The sequence below is a fragment of the Hypanus sabinus genome, chromosome 11 (assembly GCF_030144855.1).
Source record: "Hypanus sabinus isolate sHypSab1 chromosome 11, sHypSab1.hap1, whole genome shotgun sequence".
NCBI classification, from domain to species: Eukaryota; Metazoa; Chordata; class Chondrichthyes; order Myliobatiformes; family Dasyatidae; genus Hypanus; species Hypanus sabinus.
The window spans coordinates 29,112,028-29,125,377 of NC_082716.1; positions in this window are offsets into that span (position 1 = coordinate 29,112,028).

Below are 13,350 nucleotides of genomic sequence, written 5' to 3' on the forward strand. Positions count from 1 at the left end.
TATCCATTCAGCAGATCTTCCAACTCAACCCATGTCAGGCTCACTGGCACCTCTTCTTTGAGCAGTTCTCCTTCATCATTGTTGAATATTTAATATTTTAGTAACATTTGAGTAATATTATAAATATATTGTTTGATCAAGCATTCTTTGTTGTTTACATAGCACAGGGACAGCATGGTAGCATCGTGGTTAGCACACCTCTTTACAGTACTAGGGTTCCGGGATCAGTTCCCAACACTGTCTGTAAGGAGTTTGTACATTTTCCCTGTGACCACATGGGATTCCTCAGGATTCTCCAGTTTTCTCCCACAATCCAAAGATGAACTGGGTGGTAGATTAATTGGTCATTTTAAATTGTCCTGTGATTACACTCAGGGGAAACCAGGGGTTGTTAGGTATTGCGGCTTGAAGAGCCAGTGGGGCCTATACCATGCTGTATCTCAATCAATGCATAAATTAGTTTCATATTATTTGTAAAATTACATGAATGGCATACATCATTACGCTACCACATCATATCTACATGCCTTGCTAAAAGTAAAAATTAAGCATCACGTAATCCCCAGCTCTCTGATTTTCTTTCAATCAGTTTTATGCCTTGAAGTTACAAAACATGACAGTGGCAATGAGTAAGTTTTAAAACAAATCCAATATAAGCACCTTTCTGTTGAAGTTTTTGGTTTTCAAATGGAGAGAGATGGTTGATTTAAATAAAAGTGCAGCAAGTGTCTACAAGAAGGCTGTCTACAAGAAGGCTCAGAGCCGTCTCTACTTCCTGAGGAGACTGAGGTCCTTTAACATCTGCTGGATGATGCTGAGGATGTTCTACAAGTCTGTGGTGGCCAGTGCTATCATGTTTGCTGTTGTGTGCTAGGGCAGCAGGCTGAGGGTAGCAGGCACCAACAGAATCAACAAACTCATTCGTAAGGCCAGTGATGTTGTGGGGGTGGAACTGGACTCTCTGACGGTGGTGTCTGAAAAGAGGATGCTGTCCAAGTTGCATGCCATCTTGGACAATGTCTCCCATCCACTTCATAATGTACTGGTTAGGCACAGGAATACATTCAGCCAGACTCATTCCACCAAGATATAATACTGAGCGTCATAGGAAGTCATTCCTGCCTGTGGCCATCAAACTTCCCAACTCCTCCCTCAGAGTGTCAGGCACCCTGAGCCAATAGGCTGGTCCTGGACTTATTTCCACTAGTCATAATTTACATATTATTATTTAATTATTTATGGTTTTATATTGCTATATTTCTACATTATTCTTGGTTGGTGCGACTGTAACAAAACCCAATTTCGCTCGGGATCAATAACGTATGTCTGTCTGTCTGTCTCTTCGGAAAAGGACAGAGTTGGTCGAGTTAAAAAAAAGCTGAAAATTGAAGAAATTCAGGGGTTCATAAACAATGAATACTGGGTGATAATTATCATAAATTTAATAAAAGGCAGAAATGCCTGGCTACATTAAAAGATAGAGATGTTGGATTTCACAGGACATAACCTGATATTGTACACTAACAATATTTTGAAGCAGCATTTGGAAGAAAATGAAATAGCCAATGAGAAACGAGTGCCATTTTTGCTGAGTGCAATTGATGGAAGAGCATCCATTTTGCTTAGGTGTATATCTATGCCAACCAAACCAGCCAAAATGAGCTTTGCTGATATCATGAAAGTAATGCAGGAACATTTAGAACTGAAAGCATTGTTGACTGCAGAATGCTTTAGGATTCATTAGCAGAATCAAAAGGAAGGGGAGTCCATTTCAGTGTACATGGCTGAACTGAAGAAATTGTCTGAGTATTGTCAGTTCAGTGATGGGCTTAATGATGCATTGAGAGATCATTAAATTTGTGGAATCTTAAAAGAAAGCATTCAAAAATGGCTCCTGACTGAAGCACCACTCACAATTAAAAGAGCAATTGAAATTGTTGCATCCATGGAAACAGCAGTCAGAGTTGCAAATGAATTGCAAGCGGGAACTAAAGTGAGCATGAACTAAATTACACAGTATTAACAGTCTGCATGGCTGGATAAATTACGTGACTGTTGTGGTAGGGGCTCACATACACAGACCAATGCAAATTTAAAGGTGAAACTTGCAGAAAATGCAATAAAGTTGGACATATACAAAGAGCCTATCAGTCAGACAAAAATGAATTGGCTGTTCAGTGAAGAGAAAAAGATAAAAAGTTGATGTTGCAGTTTCAAAAAGAGTACTAATTTGTATGATGGTGATGAAAAATTTGATAAAGCCTTGAGATTTACTATGTGTAAACTAACAGGAGACAAGCAATATGGCTTACACCAGAAATAAATGGCAAATTAATTAAAATGGAATCGGACGCTGGCTTGGCTATTTCAGTCATTTCTTGCAGTGAAATTGAGCAGCATTTCAAATATACTGAACTGAAGTCTGCAGAAATTCAAGTAAGAACTTATACTGGAGAAAAGATAACTCCTGGGGGAATGATGTTCATAATAGTGAAATACAACCACCAACAAGACACATTGGGCTTGTGTGTGATGTTACGCCTGTGGCCCCCCCCCTCCTTTTTGAAAATCACAAGATCGCTATTAAGTCAGGTCAGGAGACCCAGGAAATGAAAGAGAGACGTTTGGAATGTCCTGGCCCTCAGCGATACAAAGCCACGGAACAGGTCATTGTCTCTTGGAGATGGAATTGTGTATTGAGTAGAAACCCTCAGGCAACGTGGGCTGGTTGGGGGATGGAATCATTCCACCCTGAGTGACATCTGAGACCTCGTGAGTGGGGATAAAAGAGGTCTGGGGAACAGCCCCTTCAGACGCACCAGAAGAAATGCTAGAACTCCTGTAACAGCGTAATAGTGAAAGCCGGTGGAAAAGCTCACATGCGTCCTTTTCCATTTGCCTCAGAATTGGTGGGTCTTGCCACAGAAGAACGGCTTTAGCTAACACAAAGGGGAAATCAGCCCCCATCAACTCTCGAAGGATTGACATCACAAAAGGAATGGGCAAGTTTAAACCCTCTCTCTTGACTCCAACCAAAGGCTGCAGCCTGCAGTGTGAATGAACTTGAGTGACTTTTATATTTCCATCAGACAATACATTATCCCCTAGACAACGACAGAGCTATTTCTTATTGATTATTATTATACCCACGCTTTTAGATTTAGTATTGATGACGTATATTATCTGTATGTTTGCATTTATATTATTTTTGTGTATTTCATCAAGAAATACTGTTAAAAATAGTACCATCAGACTTCAACAGACCTCTCTATCTTTGCTGGTAAGTGACCCAGTTACGGGGTACGTAACAGTGATAAAAACAGGAGGGCCAACCTTGTGGGACCATGACTGCTAAGACAACTGCAACTTGATTGAAGATCCATTCACTATCTACATGCCACATCCCCTGCAAAAGAGTCAACTGAAACTGAATTAAGAAAGTTACTGGATGACACCACAGCAGCATTCAAGGATGGCACTGGAAAATTCAAACATGTCAAGGGTAAAATAGGATTATTGGTTCCTTATAGTATTCATGAGAATTTAATCAGTGAGCTAAATTGTATGGGGGGGGGGGGGGTGGTGAAGGAATTCTTTCCAAGGTTGAATGGGACCCAAGGGCAATGTCAGAGGTCTTAGTACTGAAGAAAAATGGGTCCATCAGGATCTGTGGTGATTTTAAGGTCTCCATCAACCCAGTACTGAAAGTAGATCAATACCCTCTGCCCAGTTCCTTAAGATATCGCTGGGGGATAAGCTTTCACTGCCACGTAAATGCTCCCAAAGGCATGTGTTTCAAATCGCCTCTGACCACCAGGTTCAGCTCCTGGCCTCCGTGTATGGTTTACCTACTAAGCCTGACAGAAACATTTCTGCTTACAGAAGAAGGGCAATAGTGGGTCACTGGTGTTGTAAAACGAATCACTTCAGGCTGTTGAGGCTCGTCAGCCATTGCTTACACCTCATCGAGGAGAAGGAAAACTTTGATCTGAAAGCTCTGCTGCCTTGTGGCTATACCTGCTCATGAGGAAGGCCGCAGAAGTAAACACAAGGAAAAATCTGGAGCTGGAGTCACTGAGGCAGTCTTCCGTCTAGTTCAACACTGACTGGCATCTCCTGTGACACTGTTGGTGCCAAACTGTATCAGTCTCTACCGTTCCTTTGAATTCATCAGCTGCATATAGAGGGGAAGCCTGGTGCATGGGCAACATCTTTCTCTCCATATGGTACCACCCTGGGTTGCATAACCCATAGACAGCTGTTTCACAACATCCATGGTCAACCCTGACTCATGGAGGGCCTCACACTCTGCCCAGGACAGAGGATATCTTTGCAAATGTTTTTGGAGGGAAATTCTTCAGCAAAATAACAGCTGAAGCCTACCTACAGATGGAGATGGAATGAGTCAAAACCAATGGCCAGGGGCTTAGCGTGAGAGAGATCTAAAAGGGATTTGTGGCGCAATGTTTTCACTCTGAGGTTTGCTGTCAGTATTGGAATTGGTTAATTATCGTCAAGTACCAATAAATAGTGAAAAACATGTCTTGCATATAGTTCTTACAGTTTTTCCACTGAGGCTAGGGGAGAAAAAAACCAGAAGACATGGGTTAAGGTGAAGGCGCAAAAGTTTAAAGGGAACGTGGGGGAAGGGCTTCTACACACAGAGAGTGGTAGGAGTGTGGAATGAGCTGCCAGATGAAGTGGTCAATGTGTGCTCACTTTTAACTTTTAAGAAAAACTTGGACAGGTACATGGATGAGAGGTGTATGGAGGGATATGGTCTAGTTGTGGGTCAGTGGGACTAGGTAGAAAAATAGTTCCGCACAGCAAAGAAGGGCTAAAAGGTCTGTTTCTGTGCTTTAATATTCTATAGTTCTATGGTTCTAAGACTCCAATGTGTTTCTCATCATAAACACTCACAAAGAGCTTTATTGCTATAATAGGCTTATTTTTTGGAGTAGCATCTGCACCTGCACTCTGGCAGAAAGGTATGGATAAGGTGATGCAAGGCTGCCCAGGCACTCAGTGTTACCTGGATGACATCATTGTTACCAGTGAGGATGACAAGCAAACTCTCCAAAATCTCAGTATGCTGTTAAAAAGAGAAGAAGGTTATATGCTCAGAGCACAGTGCAACAAATGTGAATTCTTTACACTAAGCATCACTTGCTGTGGTCATACTATTGATGCACAAGGATTACACAAGTGTGCTGAGCAAATTCAAGTAGTGGTGGATACCCTAAGGCCAAAGGACATTTCAAAGTTGCAGTTATTTTTAGGATTTGTCAATTACTATTGTAAGTCTCTCAGTACCAGTAACTGTGGTGTTAACTGTTCGGGCTAACAAAATGGCTTCTCTGTATTGTTATAATGAAATGGCTTCTCTGTAATGTTGTTCTATGCTGTAACGGGTTTCTGGAATGTTTGGGTTATGACTGCAGATAAGGGAGGAACTAACCAATGGAGAATTGTTATGCTATTTTGTTTGTGTAAGCTGACCGGGAATTTGCAATCTTTTTTGGGGGGCGATCGAGGGGTGGACAGCGGTTCCTGGGCAGGGGATACTGGACGTCGGTGGTATGGACGGTGGCCGAAGGCTTGGAAGGTCATTGTGGATGGAACAGGAGGTGTGAGCTCCAACGTATTAAAATATTATTTGCACAAACTGATAAACTTACTGATTTGGCACCTTTAGGTTATCTGTTTCCACTAACACATCACCAAGAAATTACTATAAAGTTGCAATTATTTACTCGCTTTTAGTGTATTGCCTGGTACTTGTGTGCGAGTGTGTACTGAGGAGGCATTGCACTGTATTTACACTGAGGTATTATACTATTGGCAGGGCGATGGTGGTTCACCCTAGGCGAACGGGGTAAATTGGGGGCACAGATGCTACATTATAACAAATTCCTGCCAAACCTAGCTACTGTGCTCCACCACTTGAACTCTTTACCTCAGATCAGGAAGAAATGGCAATGAACAAAGCAGTGTGAGGTGGCTTTCAAAAACGTAACAGAAATGGTGACGTCAAACGTTATACTCACACATTATGATCCCCAGCATCCGGTGAGGCTTGCCTGTGACACCTCGCTTTATGGTACAGGTGTGGTCATATCACATGTTCTGAGCGACGGAAGTGAATGCCCCAATGCCCCACTGCCTTTGCAATCACATTCCCTTACGAGAAAAATTCTGCACACATTGACAGGAAGGCTTTGAGTCTGGTTTGGGGTGTGAAAAGTTTCAATCAGTATGTGTATGAGAGAGTTTAGCCTCATTACTGACCATCAAGCACTCGTGTTTATTTTCAATCCACAGAGAGCTGTTCCACTAACAGCAGCAGCTCAAGTGCAGAGATGGACTCTGTTTCTTGGATGACAAGATCAAATTCAAGAGGAAAAGTAATCATGGAATTGCTAATGGATTGTCCCATTTACTGTTGGAAAAGGAAATACATGAGACATTTTCAAAAGAGGACACTCCTCTTAATGTATTCTCCACATTGCAAAATGAAAGACTTCCTATTACAGCAGAGATGATCCAAAGGGAAACCAGAAAAGACCTCACACGGTCTCAGGTCTACATGGCCATCCAAAAATTGCTGGAATGTGGACCAAAAATTACAGTTCCCTCATTTTTAACAGTACTGGGGTGAATGTTCCCTTGAAAGGAGTTTGTCTTATGTGAGGATCGAGAGTTGTTGAACCATTCAAGTTGAGAGCCAAAGTGTTGGAGGAACTGCATTCCAGTCATCTAGGTGTGCTCCAAATGAAAACATTGGCTCAAAGCTTTGTCTGGTGACCTGGGGTAGATCAGCCAGCAGATCAAGCAGCTCACCATGCATTGTCTGCGATGTCAACACACCCAGAAGATGCAAAGAGCAGTGCCTTGTCATCCCTGGGGATAGCTTGTATTGCTGGGTCAGAGGATTCTTGTGGATTTTGCTGGGCCATTCATGGGCACAAACTTCTTGGAAATAACGGATGCAGCTACAATGTGACCAGAAGTGTTCCCAATAGCCTCCACTGCAGCTTTGCAACTGCTGTCATGTTGAGGGGCCTCTTTTCAAGGACTGGTGTGTCAGAACACTTAGTCAGTGACAAAGGGCCACAGCTTGTTGTGTAACAATTTCAGTCATTCCTGAAAATGAATGGACTAAGACAGATAATATATTGGGACCATACCACACAGCTACAAATGTTCAATAGAAAGATTTGTTCAAAGTTTAAACATACACTTTACCCCCAGCTCCATGGTTTTCTTTCAATTAGTTTTATGTTCAGGAGTTACAAAACAAAACAGCAATCACCTACCGACCCAGCTCTAAGAACACTAAGGCAGACCTAGCTGAAATGGAAATCAACTCTCAGCCCATCACTCCAACCTCAGAGATCCTTGTCCTGATCATGTGAGATCTTGAGAACCAAATCCGCCAGGCCCTACAAATGAGCCTGCTCCAGCTGACCACATGTAAGTGCTGGTGGCCATGCACTCTGAGACACTCCAGTGGGCTCACTCCTCTCTGGCCATCCAAGTATACGACAGACCTTGGATTTTTTGCAATGCCAGTTCTGGATATCGCAGATGTACTGTATGCCAACACAATGTTTCCCTCAATGTGCCCAGTCTAATTAATCCAACCAGTGGCTCTCTGGTCTACTGAAGCTCCAACCAGTCCCCTGACAACTATCTTTCTACATCACCATGGATTTTGTCACGGGTTTGCCAATGATTATGACAGTGGTGGACTGGTTCTCCAAGGAGGCCCACTTCATTGTTTTCCCCAACGTTCTGTCAGCCACTGAGATGGCGGACCTGGTTCTTCAACATGGAGCTCGCTCTCAGAGTTTCCCTCAGGACACTGTGTCAACGCGGGGCCCACAATTCATCTCCCACATCTGGTGAGCTTTCTGTTCCCTTCTCTGAGTCCTCTGGTTGTCATCCGCAGTCAGTCAGAAAGAGCCAATCAGCAAGTGGAGAAGTTTCTGTGATGCTTTATCTCCTCTAAACCAGGGGTTGGCAACCTTTTTCCCTCTGTGGGCCAGATTGTGTATTAATGAGCAGACAGTGGGCCAGATAAATGCCATAAAAAGACTTGAAATATGGGAATTATCCATTTAAATAGATCGTTATGTTTTGCCTCAAATTAATGAATAATGCATGCTAGAAAATCATTTGTGCATAACCAAAGATTCCAATTAGTAATCAAAGAACTCAGTTTAGTTGCAATTTATTTCATTCAAGGCATCTTTTGAATCTATTAAAAGGACACAAAGAATCTTTAAACATAAAATGTATTGAATGGTGGTAAACTAAGTATAATAAAAAAGAAATTTTAATGCAAACATTCGATGAATCAATGTAAAACCTGATGCTGTTTGTTGCTTGAAAGCTTTGCAATATTGGGTGTCAGATTTGTTGATGCCAAGAGCAAGACATTATCCAAATGGGCATCAGTCAATCTTGTTCTCAAATGGTTCTTGGTGTGCTTCATTTTTGAAAATAATTGCTCACACAAATAAGTGCTGCCAAACAATGATGCCATCTTTTTTGCATGGTCCACTAAGTTAGGATACTTCCCACTTCGATGAATATATTTTCTATAGAAGTCAAGCTCTGACACATCTTCAGAAAGAAATTTCGATCTCAATATGACTTCACACTGCATCACAATCAATTCCATTTGAAAAATTTCTGATGCAGTGTCCACTTCCACATCAAATGGATTAGCAAACAGCTTGAACTTATTTGCATGCAAGCGAAAATCAGCAAAACGTGATGAAAACTCTTTTCTCAAATCTTGGACATATTCACAAAAACGCCTGGTTCATGGGCTTTCCTTTTTTGAAAAGTGGGAGAATGTGCACAATTTCCTTTTTGAAACTGGTACTCTCGCAATTGCAGCTTTCTTTCAAAGGCCACAATATGACCGTATATCTCATGTATCAGCTGTTATTTTTCCTTGAAGTTGTAAATTCAAGTTATTTAAATGAGATGTAATGTCCACAAGAAATGCCAAGGTTGCAAGCCAGTCAGGATCACGAAAAGGTGAAGCATCCTCATTTTTGTTTTCAAGGAATATTGCCACCTCTTCATGCAATGCAAATACTCTTTCCAGCATTGACCCTCGGCTAAGCCAGCGTACATTGCAGAAATAAGCCAGGTCCCCATATTCTGCCTCCGCATCCAACAAAAACTACTGAAACTGGCGATGATTCAATCCACGAGACGGTCAGATTCACTGCCTTCACAACAATGTCCATAACATCCTTTAATTTCAAAGACTGGGCACATAATGCCTCTTGATGGATAATGCAATGAATTTTAACCAGTTTCTGTGTGATTCCAAGGTTTTCCATTTGTCATTGCAGAAATGCAATGATGCTTTTTTTCAGTCCCACCACTGCTCCTGCCCCATCAGTTGTGAGGCCAATTAGCTTCGACACATTAAGTTTCATTTCTGACATCATTTTCAACAAAACTTCAAAAATGTCTGCTCCAGCAACTGTGTCCTTCATAGGAATTAATTGAATAAACTCTTCAAAAATTTGAAAAGTTGAGGTCACTCCTCGCACAAACACTGCAAGTTGAGCGGTGTCTCTCAAGTCTGTGGTCTCATCAAGCACAATTGGAAAAAAAAATTCAATTCATTGCAGACATCGCTTAAACAACTTTTAACATCTGCTGACATTTCTTCAACTCGCTGTGTGATCATTCTTGCTGACAGCCTAAGAGATGCAAATAAAGATTTCTTTTCAGGACAAACAGTTTCCACCACTGCCAGTAAACATTCTTTGACAAACTCTCCATCTGTAAAAGGCTTCATCTTTTCTGCAATACCGTAGCTGGCACAGGTATTCCCTTCATTATCATTGCTTTTCTTGGCAAAAAATGACGTTTGTTTTCTGAAACCAGCCTTCATTCATTCAACTTCATCTTTCCTTGCTTGCCCAGTAAACTTCTTAAAATTTCCGCACTCAGTGTCTACCTTCCTGCGTTTTGCATTCATTGCCTTTGGATCTTTTTTCTTCTATCTTATTTTGAAATGCAAGTTATTCAACAAGAATCATAGCACATTAAGTATCTGGATAATTAGCGTGGATTTCTTGTTAAAACACAATGACGCTCTTTCTGTTTACAAATTTGAACGATCCCATCTGAAAATCTGTGCGTGCACTGAGAGTATCTAATACATATTAATAAAGTAGTCTGCCTTCCCGTCATTGGTATATACCAGTGTTTGGTTTGGAGCAAAGCAGAACCTGGGGCCAGTGTAACAGGACACAATGCAAAGGATTAAAGGAAACACTCAGAATAAGGAAAAATCGCCCACGGGCCAGTCAAAATACCTTTGCGGGCTGGATCTGGTCCACGGACTGTAGGTTGCCTACCTCTGCTCTAAACCATCCACATGGAAGGAATAGCTGCTCTCAGCTGAACTGTCCCACAATCTACACACCCCCCTGTGCCACAGGTATGGCATGTGATGCACCATCAATAACTCTCTGAGACGTGAGGCAAGATATAGGCTTTTATTGGCTGGAAGAAAGAACAAGCAGCAAGTGACCACCACACAACTTCCTGGAGACTGAGGCTGGGGCTGTGTCTCCAATCGCCTCTATACCAGGGTCCGTGGGAGGAGCCACAGGAGCAGTCCGCTGGTGGGGGGGGGGGGGGGGGGCGTGTCCAGACAGGTATATGTAGTTCACCACAGCATGCTTTGATGTTTTTCATTGCTACTAACCATCAGTATTCCTTGTGGAGGAGCCAATGGTGGAGTTCCAATCTGCCAGGTCCCTGCTTCACAGATGCCGGAACGCTTGCAAGACGCCATGGAGGACCACACTAACTGCCAGCTGTGCCTACTGCCACCAGGCTAACTGCCATCAGCACCCAGCCAGACTACTCCGGCCTGGGGACTGTGCCTTGCTGTATACCGGAGATCTGTTCTCCCACAAGTTCTCACCCTTTATCAGGGGCTTCCAATCTGGGGTTCACGGACCCCTCAATTACTGGTAGGGGTCCATAGCATTAAAAAAGTTTGGGAACTCCTGCTTTAAGATTATCCATCTTAAAGTTGTTAGTTTATAAATAAGAAAGCACTGTAACAATTGTACGAGTAGTAGATAATGCCACACCTTGTGTACTGTGATGTGCTTTCATCCCCTTAGTTAATTGAGGATTTACTGGCATTGCAAGCAATTCAGAAGAGTTACACAAGTTAATTCCTTTGTAGAAAGGATTGTTTTATGATGAACAGTTATAGAAATTAAATTCACATTCTAGAATTTAGAAGAATAAGGGCTAATATTATTGAAGCATATAAGATCCTTAGGTAATATAATATGATAGATGTTGGCATGTTTGCACTAGTGAGAGAATTTCAGATGAGGGGACGCAGTTACAAGATTGGCAGCAGTCACTTAAAACTAAGGTGTGTAGGCACCACTTCCTCCGGAAGCTGGAAAAATTGCTGGAGATCTCTACCACAGGGAATTATGGAGGCATTATCATTGGGTGTATTTAAAGAGCATAAAATATAGGAGCAGAATTTGGCCATTTGGCCCCTTGTGTCTGCTCTGCCATTTCATCCTGGCTGATACACCTTTCCTCTCGGCCCCAATCTCTTGCCTTCTCCCTGTACCTTTTCTGTGAGAGGTACAAATATACATAAAGACATGACCCCCACAGCTGCCTGTGGCAATGAATTCCACAGATTCCCCACTCCCTGGCTAAAAAAATCCTCCTCCCGTCCATTCTAAAGGAACCTCTCTATTCTGAGGCTCTGTCCTCTGATCTTAGAGACTGCCATCATAGGAAACATTCTCTCCGCAACCATTCTGTCAAGGCCTTTCACAATACAATAGGTTTTAGTTAGGTCACCCTCATTCTTCTGAATTCCAGAGAATACAGGCCCAGAGCCATCAAGCACTTTTCATATGACACACCATTCAATCTTGGAATCATTTTTTGTGAATGTCCTTTGAACCCTCTCCAGTTTCAGCACAACTTTTCCAAGATGAGGGGCTAACACTGCTCACAATGCTTCAAGTGAGACCTTGTCAGTACTTTATAAAGTCTCCATATTATATCCTTGCTTTTATATTCTAGCCTCTTGAAATGAATGCTAGCATTGCATCTACCTTCATCACCACAGACTCAACCTGCAAATTAACATTTAGGAATTCTGCACAAGGACTCCCAAGTCCTTTTACACCTCAGATTTTTGAATTTTCTCTCCAGTTAGAAAATAGTTAACCCTTTCATTCCTTCTACCAAAGTGCACGACCATACACTTCCCAGTACTGTATTCTATCTGCCACTTCTTTGTCCAGTCTGTCTAAGTTCCTCTGTAGCCTCACTAATTTCTCAAAACCACCTTCCCTCCACCTATCTTTGTAAAGAGAGAGTAAATACATTTTCAGAAAACATAGACAGGAAAAGTGAATTAAAGGCTATGGGGAACTTGCACAGAAGAAATATGGCATAGAGCGTGGGAAGATTCAGCCATGATCATACAATGGTAGTGCAAGTTAGAGAGGCCACATGGTCAACTCTTTTCCTATTTCCTTATGATTCAAGTTAATTTACAAGAGCTTGAGAGCAGAGTGGGGTAAAGCAGGCTGAGGAAATAGATTAAAGTATAAGGTAGTAGGTCAGTAGTGAAAAAAAAAATCTCAGGGAAGGTTGATATCAGTGAGGAAGACATGCTTTGGAGAAGGATGAAGATTCCAAGTCTAACTGTGAGGAAAATGAATAAATAAATAGGGACATGATAAATAGATCAACTGCAGATTGATAATCAGTAATTGATAGTGTGAAATAATGATCAGACATATGACCTCAACTATTGCCAATTTATATTGATGAGTTGAAAGAAGGAACTAGATGTACTGTAGCTGGATTTATTGATGATAGAGAAGACTAGCAAGTTATGAGGAAGGTATGAAAAGCCTGAAAAGGTTAGAGATGCATTGTGTGTGGACAAACAGTTTGAAAGAAACATAGAAACAGAGAAAACCTACTGCACAATACAGGCCCTTCAGCCCACAATGCTGCATCGAACAGGTTATTCATAGCTCTCTATTTTTCTAAGCTCCATGTACCTATCCAGGAGTCTCTTAAAAGACCCTATCGTATCCACCTCCACCTCTGTCGCAGGCAGCCCATTCCGTGCCCTCACCACTTTCTACATAAAAGACTTAACCCTGATATCTGCTCTGTACATACTTTCAAGCGTCGTAAAACTGTGCCTTCTCATGTTAGCCATTTCAGTCCTGGGAAAAAGCCTCTGACCATCCATGAGTGGGCAAGAACTGTGGCATACAATAGTAGGGAAATTCAGAT